The sequence below is a fragment of the Manacus vitellinus genome, unplaced genomic scaffold, assembly GCF_001715985.3.
Source record: "Manacus vitellinus isolate BGI_N305 unplaced genomic scaffold, ASM171598v3 scaffold_7_pilon, whole genome shotgun sequence".
NCBI lineage: Eukaryota > Metazoa > Chordata > Aves > Passeriformes > Pipridae > Manacus > Manacus vitellinus.
Window position 1 is genome coordinate 25,071,999 of NW_021940813.1, and position 17,402 is coordinate 25,089,400.

General features: G+C 41.7%; 1 protein-coding gene across 4 annotated transcripts in view; it reads left to right on the forward strand.

Annotated features, from left to right (window-relative positions):
* FHL2 (four and a half LIM domains 2) overlaps positions 1 to 17,402 on the forward strand; it is a 61,416-nt gene that overhangs the window by 17,587 nt on the left and 26,427 nt on the right. Inside the window, exon 1 of one of the 4 annotated variants that reach the window (XM_029964734.1) lies at positions 746 to 794. The exons of 2 other annotated variants lie outside the window; for them this stretch is intronic. The gene's annotated coding sequence lies outside the window, so the exon portion shown is untranslated. Of the gene's footprint in view, positions 1 to 745; positions 795 to 16,427; positions 16,608 to 17,402 lie in introns of those variants that run through there. One more of the 4 variants, XM_008922153.2, reaches the window with a different exon arrangement.

Consider the following 17,402-nt stretch of genomic DNA (forward strand, 5'->3'; position numbering starts at 1 on the left):
TGTGTACAAGTGTCCCTTTCACCCAGCAACACACTTATATTGCAGTGGGAAGGGAGCCCTGAGCAGAAAACTCACCCCTGAGCCACATTCCTGCTGCTAACATAGACTTCCTTCGTGATCTCAGGTTAATCTCTAAAGTCGCTATCTTTTTTATAGTGAGATGATAGCACTGGCACTACAGCTCCCTGCACCAGGAGGTGCAGGGCTAAAACAAGGCAGGCCCTGAGGCACAAAGTACCTTGCAAAAGGCTGCACACCTGGGGTGGACAGACAGACAAAAAAAAGGGAGTTGGAGTTTGTTACATTCACAGAGCAGTCAAAATTTCTGAGGGCATTTCTGTCAATCCCAGAGCCTTGACAAATAATCTGACTGAGAAATTAGAGTTGCTCATATCTCAGTCAAAGTATTGAGCCCTGAAATATCGCCATCTCCTTAGAGGTCCCTCGCAGGGCCTTCTTATAGCAGGTGACTGTATTTTAAGGTCAGGCAGTCCCCAATACAGCAAAGTGACGGGCTGGAACTGCTCAGGAGCACAACAGCCCTTTCCTTCGGGGCCTCGTGCTGCTCTAGCTGTGATGCCTTAAAAGGCTGGTAACACAGAGATGCTGCAGTCCTTATCTCCTGCCAATGGCTGGTATTTTGGAGATATTATATTTATAGCTCACCCGAAGCATGAATGCCCAACTGTCTCATTACGAAACGTAGTTTGGGCAATCCAATAAAGCGTCGAGTCTGTCCCTGTCCTCTCTTGTTTGCAGACTCATGAGCAGAGGCAGCACTGAGCTGCAGCAAGGTAAGACAGCACCTTGTTTTTGTTTTCATTGTTCTTTGAGTCTTTTCTCCTTTTCACCTGCCATTTGCAATGATTTCTCAGAATTTATAGACATCTTGAGGGGAGTGTTGCTTTTTCAGGGGAAGAGTGGATTTTAAGATGTTTATTCCAGGGCACACACAGAGCATCCCTCTTTGTATTTCTAGTCAGCTTTTGGAAACCAGGTGCTAACTAACAGCTGCTCTTCTTCACTAATAATACACTGTCATGTTTTCACGCTCTCAAGGAACACAACCATGTCTACCTAGAGACACTTCCCTGGTTTGAATAGCAAACTGAATGACTTCAGGCAGAAAGCTTTTCATTAGTTTTTTTGGGGGTTTCCCCTCTATCAGCATTTTCTGGAAAATGAATAGATAGTGGGGGAAAAAAAAGAGGACAGAAGGAACATTTTACTTTTTTCACCTCTTTCACATGATTTCCTAATGGCCATAAAAGAAAGAAAGGAAAATTATAGGCGATGCTTGCTGATTTCATGTTTTAAACAAATACTTGGTATTGATTACAGCAGCTGTGTGAAAAGGGAAAAGAAAGTAAAGCACTGAATCATAACTGGGTGTTACAATTCCTGCAAAGCAGGAATTCATCGAAACTAGCCTGTAATATAGCATTATTAATAACTGCCAAACGCCAATTATCAGTCTATGGTTACCTTAAATTACTTTTAATCTCATGAGAGCATTAATTTTCAAATGAAGCCAATAAAAGAAGAGCTCTTAGGGAAAATAAGATTGAGTATGTGTGTACACTTGTTTAGATGCATTTACAGATACGTTTTTATTATAAGCATTCTTATAACCAAAGGTTTTCAAATCCAAGGATCACTAAGTGTGACACAAAGGTAAGAGATATCAATTAACTTTTAGTCCCAAAGCTAAAGCTATCACACTTTACACCAGAGTTTGTTTATTATTCCATTATTTAGGAAATTAAATGAAAGACAGCTTTTTTCAAAATGCTGAGCCCTATACAGGCTTGGACAGGATCTTTTGTCCCTGGTACCCAAGTACCTGGGGAGCACGACTCCCTAGGCCTGACACAAAGCCCAAAGGACAGCCCAACTCAGTTTGAGACTGAGCTCAGATCCTAAGTAAGGATTTCAAAGGCAGAAGGGTAGATCATTAGTTGGTCTAAAGCTGCTGGAGATCCACTGACTTTAGATGAGTGGTGAGTGTTTACATCAGGTGCTATCGGGCCAGTGGACGTGGAGAAGTTGGGTCTGGTCCCAGGGTTGCCTCCTGGGCTTTGCCATGGCAACACGTGCAATACACCTGACAGTGCTCCTGCAGGAGAGGCAGCCCTGAGCTGTGCCCAGGCCTTTACACACTCATAGCCTCTGAAATTTAGTGGCCACATCCAAAACATATCCTAGGGATAGGATTTGCTCTTAAGCCGTGCCCAGGTGGGAGAGCCCCATACAGTGTCTGGGCAACTGACCAGCATGGCTGACTGAGTCTCAGTGCCTGGCAGCATCCTGGTGTCCTATTTGATTTATGATTGCAGATATGCCTCTGGAGGTGCTCCCATGTATCCAGCCTTACCTACAATGGGGACCCACTGCCATGGTGGATGTCCTCAATGAACATGTCTGTCTGAGCTCTCCACGCTTATGCTGGTGGGGGCTGTGACAGTCCGTGTAGATAAAGCTGAAGCAACATATTTAGGAACAAGTTTGTTCCACCTTTCATGTCAAGAACAGCATGTAAGTGGAAAAAAAAAAGGAATGTAAAATACCAAATTGTCTGCACATGTGCCTATCTTATGTTGAGGCTTATTGTCCCCGCATCAATACCTCGGCAGGCTTAATGTCTTCAGACACTGCAGCCAGCATCTCCACATGTCTCCCTGTTCTTCAGCAGTAACAGTCTTGCAGCTAGACCATAGTCTGCTCAGATGTGCACAGAGCTCCAACCTTCAGCTCCACAGCACTGGTGAGATGAGTTTTGTAAGTTATCCCAAAGGTAGTGTGTCCCACCAGAGTGCAGAGTTTTAGAGGGATCCCAGTGGGAGATGGCAGCTGCCTTCACTGGTCCTTTGCTCCACTTGGTCTGTTTATTCCAAGACCTTTCTGTTAAGCTAAGCTGAGGTGCCTCCACAGTAAATTGTGCAATAAAGAAATTGTGTGCAAAACTAATATTTTTTATAGAGTAGTCTCACTTCTCCCATACTAGAAATTTTCTCATGTCCTCAAATTGTTTGTCTATCATCCAAGCCTCAGGCTAAAACAATGAAAATAAGAAAATCATTCTGCTTTTACACTTAATGTAAAAGTAATGCCACTGGTGTATTGACAGTGTTTCCTTTTAAAAACAAGAAGCAGAAGCAGCATTCCAATCATGTACTGCAAAACTTTAGGTTTTTTAAAAAAACCCTGTGTTGACCAAAGGTCTTTAGCTTGAATAAAATGCAGGAATATAAACAATAATGAAGTGATTTTTCACTGGACTTGAATTTAAAAGTGAAATTAAACAAAAAGATCCAAAGGCTATTTACAAAGTGAACTCATTCTAAAGGCAGTCTTTCCAACAATAATACTTTGTTCTTACCTAGCATTTGAAAATATGATTAATGGATGAATAACTTTACTTTTTCCCTTCCAAACAGCAAGTCATCAGAACAAGGCAGACCTTTGACTGCAGCTGGCAAGAGGTTGGGAGGGGGCAGACTTATTCAAATGCTTCTGTAATACAGAAAATGTAAAAGGCTATTTTATAAGGAAGAAAACCAGAGAAGAAAGTGAATGCGAATACTAACTAGGGGGTGAAATCCTGGCCCCACAGATATCAATAGGAGTTTTCCCAGAAATATCCACTAATTTTAGCAAAACTCAGATCTATTTCCTTTCCTTCTAATCTACTTGTGTAGATTTGCACCACCAATGTGTGTTTTAATATTTTTTCTTACCATTTTTCCTTTTTTTTGTAGCTGTGTACTGTCTAACCAAAGCACAGACACTCTGACACAATTGTTTTTCAGTGAGATGAATTATTACTGACTACAATATTTTATCTTCAGCATTATGTCACAGTGAGTACAGTTTCATGCTGATAAATCTCAGGCTGTTTCAACAATGTTCATCATCTAACACTGATTAGCTTTGAGAAGCATAGGTCATATTACACAAAATCCTACTTTTTCTAAAAGCAGCTGGAGCAATTTTGCCTGATTTTGCTTAACTCCCTCTGACAAACATGGAAGGAAGACTACCACAAACATTTCAAAGGGATTCATCGACTTCATAAAACTCAAAATGTTTCTGCTGCAGGTTGATTTACTGACTACTGTTAAGACATACCACCAAGAAGTAGCGAAACTGAAAGAGATGGAAGAAAAAATATTTTCCCTCAGTCTCACTTCATATTTTCAGTAATTTTTTTTTACAAAGCCAGTTTTACAGGTTCTCTTTTGTATTTTTTTTTCTACTATGTCTGTGGAACTTCCATACCACAACAACTTAGAGGAAAACTCTCCTTTAGGAAAGGAAAATAAGTATACTATGAAACCACTTTACCATGAGAATAGAATGGGCACTTATATGGGGACAGAAGTTGTTTCACACATTTCATAAACAAAGCTAGTGGGCTTCCAGATCACCATATTCCCTGTCAAGCTTAATAGATTTTCACCAAAGCCTCCCTAGAAATTTGCATGCTTTCTGTAGGAGGGAAGTAGACAGCACTGACTAGTGCTCCTTTCTAGTAGTCTGTGGCTAGGGAATCAAAGCCCAGCACTCACAGAGATTACCATAAACCAGAAATACCTGCAATCCACAGGTGCCACTACACAGAAACCCATTATTCAGTTACTTAGCCCATATTTTAAATGCTGGGTAACCTAATTTCCTATGCATGATTTCCATTGCAACACATTCCACAGCCTCCAGTGTTGGGTGTAGAGGGCAGCAGGACACTCAAGGCTTAGAACACTAATTATAATATGAAGAGAGAGATACAACATGGCACTTTTGGTGCAGAACAACAGAAAAAAGAAAGATCTTAGCATAAACTCTGCTGTACAACTACACTGCATTAGCCCCGACCCAGGAATTTGTGTGAGCACAGGTTAAACACATTGTGTGTTATGCACTTGTATGACCTGCATTTCACATTAAGTATTTCTTCTCTCAACATCTTAACATCTTTTTAGGACAGAAAAAATAACACATTTTCCTAATTCAGAAAGGAGAAGTAAGGGCCAGATCTGAGGGCAGACTCAGGTGCTGAAGTGTGTTTCAGATTGGCAGACGGAGACCAAACTCAGGACTGCAGTGACCCAGGACTCCAAGGAATAAGTCTTGGAGAGAGACTCTCCCCTTTCTTCCTTTCATGTGACTTGAAGACCCTCTAGCCAGCTTAAGTGATGTTGTGTCCAGTTCTACTCAATTAAACATCAAGGACTATAGTGGCTGAATTCAGGTATGGAATTCTACCTGGACATATGTGCCATGATTTAGCTGTCCAAAGTCAGGTATTCATCTGAATTAGACAGCTGGATTCCCTCTAAATTCAATGAGGAAAAGAAAAACACACTTATGGGGTAATTCATGTTATCTGCAACAGGCGTCTAACAAATCACTCTTCACAAACACCTCTCTTTCTCCATCCACTGTAGCAGGATTGTGGGTGGCTTGTTTGGGTCAGCTAATATTTGGTCAGTTAAAATAAGATGAGATGGCTGCCAGGTTATTTGCAAAGGTTACACAAAGCATTTTATTGATCAAGGAACAGATTTGTTGACCAGCAAACTCTCCTTTCTACTTTTATGAACCATGATGCTTAGCAATGTAGACTCTATAATAAGAATCGGGTCATGCTTACTTCTCATCTTTCTCCTTGGTAATTATTACTTCCTGTATTAATATTCCTGTATATTGACGTGTTTTGGGGTATTGTCTGGAGATTCATGAGATGAACCAAGGCTACCCTGGTGCTATAGGAATTCTTGAAGGTCTGCTTCCAGGTCCAACCTGGCACTCAGAACACAGACAAAGCAAATCAAATGGATGGAAAGTGTTTCTGGTCGAAACAACTATCCATATAGGAAGTGGAAATATTTTGTGAGGAATTTTTCCTCACTTGGTGGGGCTGTAACAGAGAGTGATAGTGTGCAGAAATGACTTTGCCATCTCAAAATGAAAGGGTGTGAAAGAGTTTGTTCACTTTGGACCACCTTCTGTAGTGTTTTGGCTAGCACAAACTGCAGGTATTAGATGCAATTGGGGAAGTTAAAGGGAGCAAAGGAGTGGGTGATGGGGTCACCCTGAGAAGATCACCCTGCCACTGGCACAAGGAGTTTGCAGTGTACAAGGGTAATTTGTTCATCCACCTTTTCTTCTCAGCAGCTCTCACTTCGTTTCCAGTGGCAGGACGAACACACAGGGGTGGTGTGTCTGGGCCACCCACTCCTACCGCTAAGAGCAGGAGCACCCAGCTTGTATGTTGGGCATCACCTGTGGCCATGCATGGTCTTTGCTTTGTCCTAGTCTTTTCTCCCCTTGTTATCATTACTTCTTCCTGGGGTCTGCCACTCCTCGTAGTTGACTACTTTTGGCAATGGTTCCCTTATTTGTTGAATGAGAGAAGCTGAGTTGATGTAGACTTTGCACATGAAGGGCATGGGGACATCCAGCGTATCGTGCCTGGAAGTTTGCAGGTGACAAAGCTGAGTGGTGAGGTTGACACACACCTGAAGGACAGAATGCCATCCATAGGGACAAATTTAAGAAGAGGGCCAATGGGAATTTCTGGAGATTTAACAAGACCATGTACAAGGTACTGTACCTGGATGCATCCGCCAGTATCAATACAGGCTGGGGATGAACAGATCAAGAGCAGCCCTGCTGAGAAGGACTTTGGGGTGCAGGTGGGTGAGAGGCTGGCCATGACCTGGCAATGTGGGCTTGCAGCCCAGAAAGTTGACCATGTCCTGGGCTGCATCAAAAGCAGTGTAACCAGCAGGTCGAGGGAGATGATTCTGTCCCTCTTCTCTGCTCCGGGGAGACATCACCTGGAGCACTGCAGCCACCTCTGGAGGCCCCAGCACAGGAAATACATGGATCTGTTGGAGCGAGCCCAGTGCAGTGCCACCAAGATGATTAGAGGGCTGGAGCACCTCTGCTATGAGGAAAGGCTGAGAGAATTGGAATTGTTAAGCCTGGAGAAAAGAAGGCTTTGGGGTGACTTAATTGTGGCCTTCCGGTACCTGAAGGGAGCCTCCAAGAAATATGGAGAGGAACTTTTTGCAAGGGCATGTAGTTACAGGACAGGGCAGAATTGCTTCAGACTGAGAGCGGGTTTAGATTAGATGTTAGGAAGAAATTCTTTACTATGAGGGGGATGAGATACAGGAACAGGTTGCCCAGAGAAGTTGTGGATAACCTCACTGAGAGTGTTCAAGGCCAAGTTGGATGGGGCTCTGAGCAACTTGGTCTAGTGGAAGGTGGCCCCGCCCATGGCTGAGGGCTTGGAACAGGATCTTTGAGGTCCTTTCCAACCCAAAATATTCTGTGATTCTATGTTCTATGATTTGTGACCAGAATCTTATCCTGGATACCTGCTCAAGTACCTACAGCCATGCCTTCTTTCTACCTTTTCCCCGGGTTTACTAATGCAAAGGTAGGGTGGATATGCAGCTTACTAAAGGAAATGGCTGACAGCTCTGGGTCCGAGGCACACTCACACAGAAAGCCATCAGGAGAAGCAGAGTGAGCATGCCTGTAGAAGTGCCCTAGGCAGCCAAGCAGACCAGTCTGCCTTCCTCATGTCTTCCTCTGCCCTCCCCTGCAAGTTAAGTTCCTGCTGCCAGCCAGTGCTGTGTCTGTTGCCAGACAAGCCAGCCCCTTCCGCACATTTTTTTCTGGACATCCAAGTCTTAGAAACCCCCTGTTGCAAATGAGGGGTCTGGATTCCTAGAAATCCTTCTGGATATAAGGAAGAGTCAGCATCACTGTGGGCAGGCCCTTCAGGGATCAGCCAGCCAAATGGGCACTGCTCAGCCATTTAAAGCATTTACATTATAGTAACCCAGCAAGGACTCACTAGACTTTATGGTTAAACATTAGGGATAAACAAAAGGACTAGCACTGCTTCATAATGTGGTTCTGACTCCTCTCTAACAATTCAGAAAAATTACTTATCTTCCAGCACGAGACACATTATATCCAAGACAAGCCATTGTTACAAGTTTTTATTTCATTTTACTCAAAACATTTGAATTTCATTCACATTAAGACAGCAACTCCACTAGACAGCCATGTGAATATAAACTTGGTAGGGACAAACAAAATCCATAAGTCTATCAGACTGACAATGGATGGTATATTTTTTCAGCTCTATGGGAAGTGTTAGATATGAAATTCACATCAGCAACCAAATGATTACTTTAATCCTATTATTTAAAGGGCACGAGCAGTTATAGGGTTCAAAGTAAGCACAGGCCAAAGGGGATCAACAGCAAGGACTCTACTTCAGAGTGCACAATCTAAGCTCATATATTCAATCATAATATATGTCTGAGCCTATGTCTCAGACCCTCTCAGTTTATCTGTAGTATATACAAACAGTAGTTGAGAAGAAAAATAGTTGTTGCCATACAGAAGGATCATTCTGCAAAATAGGATGTCCCCAGTCGTATTCAGATTGGAGAGGGGGACTGTTTCTACTTACATCAAAATATTATGAGTCTGAAGTGATCTGGGAAGTGATTTGCAACTAACTGTATGTTTTTGAACGCTAGGCAAGTTGAAGGGTTTGAGGAATGATAGGGCCAACAGTCCTTGGGGAAGAAATGGCTGTAACAGAAAAGGCTAAATGATCTTTTTTTTTTTTTGTTCCTGTGTTCACTGTGAGGAACTTGGAAAGCTTCCTTCAGTGGAATGCTTCCTTATGGGGATCATCAGAGGATCTATTTCAAGCTGAAGCATCTGTAGAAGAGGTATGGAACAAATTAAAAAAATGAATAGGAAGAAAATGTTAGAACCAGATGGTGCTCACTCAAAAGGGGCTGAAGGATGAATTAGCTGAAATAATAACAGTGCATGGCCTTTTATTTAAAACAGACTTAAAACTGAGCACCTGAATGTATCCAATACAGTGTCAGCCTTTTTAAATGGTTCCAAGAGAAACCAAGAGAAATAGAGCCTGGTAAGACAGATAAATTTAGTAGAAATCACTGTGCAGGATAGAGCAGATGTGTAAATATGATAAATTGGAGAAATTCAATATAGCCTGGTAAGGAGAAATCACGCTCTGCAGATCCATTGTGTTCCTGTAAGATAATAAGCAGCATGGGGATACAGGAGACCTTTGGTTGACAGCATCTGCTTATTTGTCCTTTTCCATGTACTCAATAAGGGCCCTCACCATACACCCTTAAAAACACTTACTCAGTAACATGGTAAGAGGGAAAATATTTGCATGTATTACATAAAATCAATTGAAAGATAAACAGGCAGGTTTTACAGTAAAAATATTAATAGAAGATAATTAGTGGAAATTCTTCTAAGGTTGAGGAAAAAAAAAGGATCTTAGGCGACAGGATGAGTGGGCACTGGAACAGCATCTTAAACTGAATGTAGATAACCATAAAGCAGTGAATGTGGGGGAAAATCTAACTTTAGCTATAAAGTAATGGTTCTGAGATGTCTACCTGGGTGTAAAATTTAGAGGTTATATAGGTTTACAAAAAAACCCCAAACAAATGCAGCCAAAAAGCAAACTGAATGTTAAAATTTAGGCCATATAATGTAAAAAAGTAAATAGTCATATTGGAAAAAGTTTGAGGAGGAATGATGAAACAAAGGGAGCAGCTTTCATACAGACTGAATAGGTAGACTGGTACTCCTCAGCCTAGGAGAGAGATGGCTGAGGGGAGTTATGATAAAAATAGACAAAGACATGAACAGCCTGTAGCACATGAATAAAGATCAGTTGCTCATTATCTCTCCAAAGGTAAGACCTAGGAGGCCTCAGACAAAACTAGTGGGTAATATGCTTGAAATTAACAAAAGGAAGATGTTTTTTCAACAACACAGAATAGGGCTACCTGTAACAGGAAACTGAATTTCCTTACAGGGAATCAGGAGGGAACTGTGCAAGTGATATCACTTCATGAAAGTGATATTCAGTATGATTACTGCCTCCAGGTTGAGAAATCCCCAACTCAAAAGTTCTTGTAGACTGGCATAATATTGTGAGGAAATATCATTACATTCTCTTCTCACATTCTTCCCAAGACATTTCTGAGTTCCCAAGAGCAGCATAACAAATTGGAGGAGCCCTTCTGTTCAATGATTCTCATATTGCTATGGTGTGATCTGAATAACTACAAATTACAGGTTGTGCCTGGAACTATTAATCCTTTACGGGCATGAAAACTTTACTCTGAACCAACCTCCCTCCCTCCCTCATCCCCTCCGTCTCTCTCTCCTTCGTTTTACATCCCTGTTTGACCAAAAAAACTTATGCTCATTCAACTTCGAAGGTTGTGGAGCCCTAATGTTAATCCTTAAGGGCAAATCAGACAAAGATTTGCCAGGGATGAGTTAGACATTGTCACTTCTGTCTCGGAAGTTACTTAGGTAGGTTCTTGAGGTGTTTGCCAACTGCTCACTTTGTCAAACCTATCTTTTCTCAGAAGCTCCCAAGGCCTCTGGCTGCCTCATAAAGTGGAATGGCAATTTCAAATGTTGCTGTTGGCTATTTCAAGAGGGTCATAATAGATATCAGAAATTGTAACAGAAAAAGTGCTAAGGTGAGCAGAAGGAAATTATTCACACAGAAGTAACATTTTGGAGAAGCCATGAGCAGTGGGTCAGTGGGAGGGGGAGGATTATGGAAAGGGGATTTCACCTAAAACACTGAAGAGTTCTGCTGGGAACACCACAGGGAATATGAGCTATTTTGTATAGAATAACAAGTCTCTCATCCTATCAGAAACGCAGAGTGATTAGTTTTTTTGAACAATCACAGTGTGTTTGTTTCATGTGTCTGGAACAGGGAATGATAAATCATGAGTTTACTGAAATTAATAAATCCGAAAGTAAGGGTTAGTATTTGCCAGTTCAGAAGACCAGCAATTACTGCAGCCTCTGTAGCAATTTGACATTCCAGGTTCCATCTGGATGGGTAGGAAACCCAAAATACTCTGCTTATCTGTCATATTCAGGCCCCACATAACAGTCAAGTTGAATCCAGAGGAAAGGGAAGAAGCAACAGTTTCTCGGCATAGGTCTTCGCATTATCATCATTTAGAGTCATCATTCCTAAAGACTGCTTGCTCACCTCTTGTTGGAGGTTGTATCTCTCTGTTCCAAAGTGCTTCCAAAGACATGCCACCAAAGTCCCTGTCCCTGGTTACAGATAAACATACTATGGAGCTGAGGGGTTTAAAGAACACTTATAATCCAAAGAATTGTGCAGATGGCAAAGATCCAAATGCTTCACTCTAGTTTCCTTAAAAGTAGAGGCACAATCTGTTCCTTAGAGAGGGGAAAGAAGGAGAAAGAATGGTAGAGAAAGTAGGGCGGGAAATTGTTGTTTTCCACTCTCTTTGTTACAGCTCTTCCTTATTTCTTCTTCACTCAGTCAGCAGCCTGGTGAGGGCTATTCAGGGTGGCTGCCTTACATGGTACAGACAGCTACTGCTTGGGGAATTGTTTGATGGGCTGCCTTTATCCTGCAATGGATTTTATGGCTTTTCTTAAATCCATGAGGACGTGGGATGGATCTTCTGATGGTGTTTCTTGTCCAGTGAAGGACCTGTCAGTCCTGTAACAAGTTGCCTCAGCTTTCCAAGCTGCTGAAAACCTAACTATTAACAAGAAGGATTTTTCTTAGCAGATACCGGTTCCTTTAAACGCTGTATTGCTCCTTGAGGCTTCCTTGGATGTGTTGTCTGCTCCTTTGAAGCACCACTACTCTTCGTCTCTGTGATCAATCCATGTTCCTCTGCTCATCAGTGTCAACAGCTGTTTGTCTGCTCAGCTGGGAGAGGGGAAAGCAGCAGGGACACAGCTGCCTGGGTCATCCATTGCAAACCCTCTCCACATCTCACTTGTCCACAAAGGGGCATAGGAGCAATTACAATGACACTACCAGACCACATATTGACCAGTGTCTCACTGCCACATTCACCTTGGGACACCTCTTTTCAGGGATAGATTTCTCTGAATGAAACTAGGGTTAGCTCCATAGAAGGTCCAGACTAAATTTAAAAACTGAATGAAATCTTTGTCCAATCTGACCATAATGGTCTAAAATGCTTTCAGCTCCATCCCATATCACTATATTACAGAAACACACTTGGGTTTGAGTCTATATCATCTGTGTTATAACATAGCATTACATTATCCTTCTAAAGATAACTTTTCCCATACAAAATCAGAAGATCTTTGAAGCTACTGAACCATAGCATCTAAATTACTGAGGAAAATCATTTAACACTGTATGTGAAAACTATTCAAACATATTAAGAAAGCAAACATGGAAACACTTTTTTTTCCAGATCAGATTGGAGTTTCTAAAACACTAATCTTTTCACATTGATTCAGGCTAAACATCCTCCCAAAAATCAAATAAGTCTTGCATCATCCCAAAGCAGACAGACTTTCATTATCTGCAGTGACAGTGGTGGTTTTAATGGATTGTCCAAGGATGTCCGTAATTCCTTCATCAGAATCTGTAAAACCCTGATATTTCTTGCTTGCTGAGTATTTCTGCTTGAGGATCAAGTTACCTAGGGGGAGAAAAGAAGATCAAAATATTGCAAAAAGCTTTGTGACCAGGAGACTGAATTGAGAAAGAAAAATGTTGAAAATACCTTTTTATCCATTGCATATTCCTCATATACTTGGGGAAAACTATGTATCTGTGAACATCTTATGAGAATGAAATTTCAGGAAGATTTAATATTGCCTGGGTGTTATTTTAGGTTTAATGAACTAAAATGCAACCTCTGCACAAGTCTATACTACTTCCTAAGTCATCATCATGGCTGGGCTTCGCGAACGAAGATTTGGGAAGGGCTCTACCCACGTTTATTACAGGTGCACTGGTGGCTCAAAAGGTCAATACAAGGTCAATACAAACAGATAAGTCTGTTTGCAAAATGCACAGCAGAAAGACTCCTTAGGTGGTATATTCTGCAAGGCACGATTCTTTCTGCGTTGTCTTTTCTCCTAAGTAGTAGTGCCAAAAATAGCAGTTCTCCTAAATGCATATTCTCATATTCAAACAAAGCTTGTGTTACACAGAAGAATCAGCCAGTAGCTTAGCCACTTTATAAGTGTAGATTTCCACCTCCCCTGCTCTCTCAGAGACATTATATTTCTCCGTGTCTCAAACTGGCGGAAATAGTGGAAAGGGACAGCTAGAAGTGGAATATTTCTATTTTCCTTTGTTCGCTCTTTTCAGCCAGAAAAGAAGATAAGTGCTGAAATGACAGTTATTCTGGCATCAACTCAGTTGCTGAAGTGAAACTTATGAATGGTTAGTAAAATCATTGAGAAGTCCTGCCATGAAAATGATACTTTTCCCATCTTTTTTCCCATATGTGAGGTACAGCATCCTACATATAGAATTAAAGCTGCTAAACACACATACCACTGAAGAACAAGCAATATACGCTACATAAATGCTATATACATGAGGAAAATATGAACTATATGATGTGTTTCTAATTCACAGGATTGTACTGAATGGTACTTGCACTTCCACTCTTAAATTTAACCCACTATTGGAAACACTGCCCCTGTTTTTATTGAATTGTCTCCTCTGAAGCCTTGAAGATGCCTGATCTGTGCTGGGTTAATCAGAGAACCAATGAAGTAGAAATAAAATTGTATATATATATATATATACATATAAAGAAGTGGGTGACATAATACATTTGCCAGTGAAAAAAAGCCCCTGCCCTTTCCTTCCCATATCCCTGACAATTAAGAAAATTTGGGTTTCTCCCACCCACCTATCTCCATTGGATTTGATTCTTGTGGGAAATTGGTGGGGGGTGGTATGCTGCCAATCACTGATGAATATTTACTTATGAGATAAAATGTGGAGGGAGCAGTTTTGGAACTCCTGAAGAAGGATAAGAGGTCAGAGGTTCCCTGTACCTTCCCTAGTAGTATTTGATGGAGTCCATATATCTCATTATGGGATGAAGGAAGGTGCTGCCTGGTAACTCTCCCTCATTCCATTCACAGCTCCATGCAGTCTTGATGTGGCTGCTGAGAGTTAAGTCCCATAGTGAGCCCATAGATCATTGGGTTTTAAATTGGCAGCGACTCCTCTGCTTTCAAGGAGTCAGAGATATTAGATTAAAGCAGAAAAAAATTATTTTCCTGAAGTCAACCCATGACCTGCAACAGTTAAACTAAACCATTTCAGCTGAAGTCAGTATATATTTTAACTTGTAATTGTGGAATACTCATCTTCTATGTGTACGGGTCACATAAAAAAATTTCTGTCAGAGTTGCTGCAGCAGCTGTCAGTGGACAGACAGAGAAGTGAAAATATCACGGAAATTGAAAAAATAATTAACACATTTGGAATATTTAATTTATTTAGAAGCTTTGGAAATAAACTTATTCAAATAGCCCAAATCTAATTTTCATCTTCTTTATACACATTTTTAAACCAGACCTGAGGTAAGAACTGCAACTAAGATGGAAATAAATTATTATTATTATTATTATTATTGTCACTGTGCAACAGTTGAATCTAAAAGAAAGAAAATTCATGATGATGATGATGATGATGATAATGATGCACTAACTAGTCCTTTGTAAATTTGTCAGCAACTCATACAGAATTTTGGCTGTCCTGAGCTCTATATTTAGAGACAGTGAAACTAAAGAACAGAAAGATGCACTGTCTTGTCCAAGGGCACCCAGCAAGTCAGTGGTGGGGCTAGAAACCCAACCAGTAGCTCTCCCAAGATATAGGTGCAGCTCCAGTGGAGCTCAAGGGTTCACTGAAAATTTCTCTCTGTCTGGTTTAACTCATCTTCCACTGCCAGTGCAAATGTAAGGGATGAGTCAGGGACTCCCCATGTGGCTGGGCAGTGCAGCAGCTTTGATTAAAATGAGATTTAATTGCCATGGCATCCTTAATCCTATACGCCCATGGTCAGTCCTCCAGGGCATGATGCCTCTGTTTTGAAAATGCAATGGCAAAGGCTGAATCAACTGACAAACAGACCCATGGGCATTGGTGGTCATCAAAATTACTCACATCTATTAAGGAGATTTGGCTTCTGAAAGAAAAACTAGGAATTGCCCTTCTCCACCATTTTATTCTGTCTGTGCTCTTCTAGATTTGTAGTATTACTGAGACCAACCATATACATTTCATCCCCATTCCAAATCTGATTACCATTTGGGTGCACAAGAGAACAGCAAGTACAGGTCATAGTTCTGGCATACGTTTGTTTTGCAGGAAAAACCCTTAGCTAATCCATGTATACATCTGTGCCACTGCCCAGACACGTGTCAGGACCTGGTGTCCAACACGAAAGGACACTGGACTACTTTGCATCTTCTGGATGCCAAACAACAGCAACGCTGTCTCTGGCTAATGTCCTTTATACTTTTGTCCTTCTGGTTTCCTTTAAGGTTGAAAGCATTCAAATTAAAGCACCTCCCTTTGGCAAGCACCAGTCATTACTGAAGAATTACCCTGAAATGCCACTCCACCCTACCCCTCAATCTACAGAGTAGACACCTCCCATGTGCTTCTGATCCAAATTCTTCCCTCTGGGAGGTTTTCCAGGACCCTTACTGTTTTGATTAACAGAATGTGTTTCTGGTAGGATGGCTGATAGATGAAATTGGATTTTGTAGCAGAAAAATTAGTTCCTGGTTATGGGAGGATTAATAGTTCCCCTTCTCCTTAACATGTGCCCACTGGCAGGGCTCTCCGCTGGATACTGAGCATGTGCTGAGACAATCTGTTCCTTTGGCTTTATCTTACACAAAGAGGTTTTTTTTCATTTTGTTAATTTTCTTCTCTTTCCTTCTGATTACGGGGGAACTTGGAAAGAAAGAAGGGTGGAGAAAAAGTAGAATGGGCTCTGAATGCTCGTAAAGAAACACCTGCACACTTGCTCGTCGTAAAAACATGCACTGCTCCACGAAGGAGAAGAGACACAGCTTGCTTCACTCTTCTTTGGACAAGACACTAAGTCACAGCAGGCAAAATGACCAAAGGAAATAAAGCCTGGTACCAATTTCAACCAAAGACTTTATTCTTCCAGCCAGGTGAAGAGCCTTACAAATGTTTGGGCTTGAGTTGCTGTAAAACCTTTCCTTTAAAGAGTGAGCCCTTGGATTCAGCAAACCCATGTTATTAATAAGCATCAGGGGTTTAGAGAAACAAAGGTTAGAGGAGGGGAGGGGGAGCCTTATTTTAGGAAGGGAGCCAAGAAAGACAAGATGTTTAGGAGGGGGAAGTATTGACACCCTTGGAATAGAGAAAGTGTCGAATGCCAGCTGCAGAGCGTCTAAAAGAATGAGTGTCTCCAATGCTTTTGTCTCCTTATATGGTAAAATGATAGAGAGGGGTTTCACTAGGCTGGGGAAGGCAGCAGCCTCTTTCCACACAACACTGACTGCAGAGCTGGAATCGGAAGAGCTGCTCTTCACAGGCAGCAGAAAGCCCCAGCTGGCTGTACAGCTCTCTGCTGCAAGCAGGCCAGTGTGCTCTCTGCACATTTGTTAGTGGATGTGACCCCCTGTCCCTGGTCCAGGAGGTGACATTAACTGCCCGCTACTGCTCTGTAAGTAAATATCCCTTTTTCCCCCTTCCCTCCCCACTACCCACAGAACATATATGAGAAGGTGTCGCTTTAAACAAAGGGTGCAGAGAGGAGGAGAGGGTTGTTTAATGCCCCAGTGGGTTGTTGGGGAGGGATGCAAGAAGGGAGATTGCCAGTCTCCCTTTCTTCTGAGTGCACAGGAGGGGTGCAAAGAGCAGAAAAAGACAAATTTCTTATCACAGCAATTACTGCTGCATGTCCGTCAGTAAAGTGACACATCAGCGAGCTGATGAGGCGCTGTGTCTTTTCATGTGTAACTATTTTTAATGACTGTATTGTGCTGCGTGTGTAATCCACTGGAGAGGTGATAAAAAGTAGAAGCTGAGGTCTTTGATTCCTTACACCTCTGTGCACACTACTGCTGCCGAGCTCAACAAAGGAGCATTTTTGTAGCAAGAGCAGATGCACATGAAACAAAGGTAGCCTTTCCTCTTTGCAGGCGAACACTGTGGACAGATTGTGTGTGGGAAAAATGGGGAGCCATCAGCATAGTATTTCTCCTTTTTATGTGGAGAGAATAAATTAGAATACAGATCCTAATTAATAGCTCTGAATTCCTTCTTTTTGTGCTTCTCTTTGTGTGCATGTGTGTGCAGCCACAATAACCCAGGTCCTTACTGTATGCTAGTGTGGATTTCTCTGTGTACATAATAAAGGAAATACTAACTTTCATTGTCTGCATTAATGGCTGTTCTAAACTTTCTCCTTCCCCAAAGGCATACGGCTTTTATTTAGTTGACCTGCATATTTCAGCTT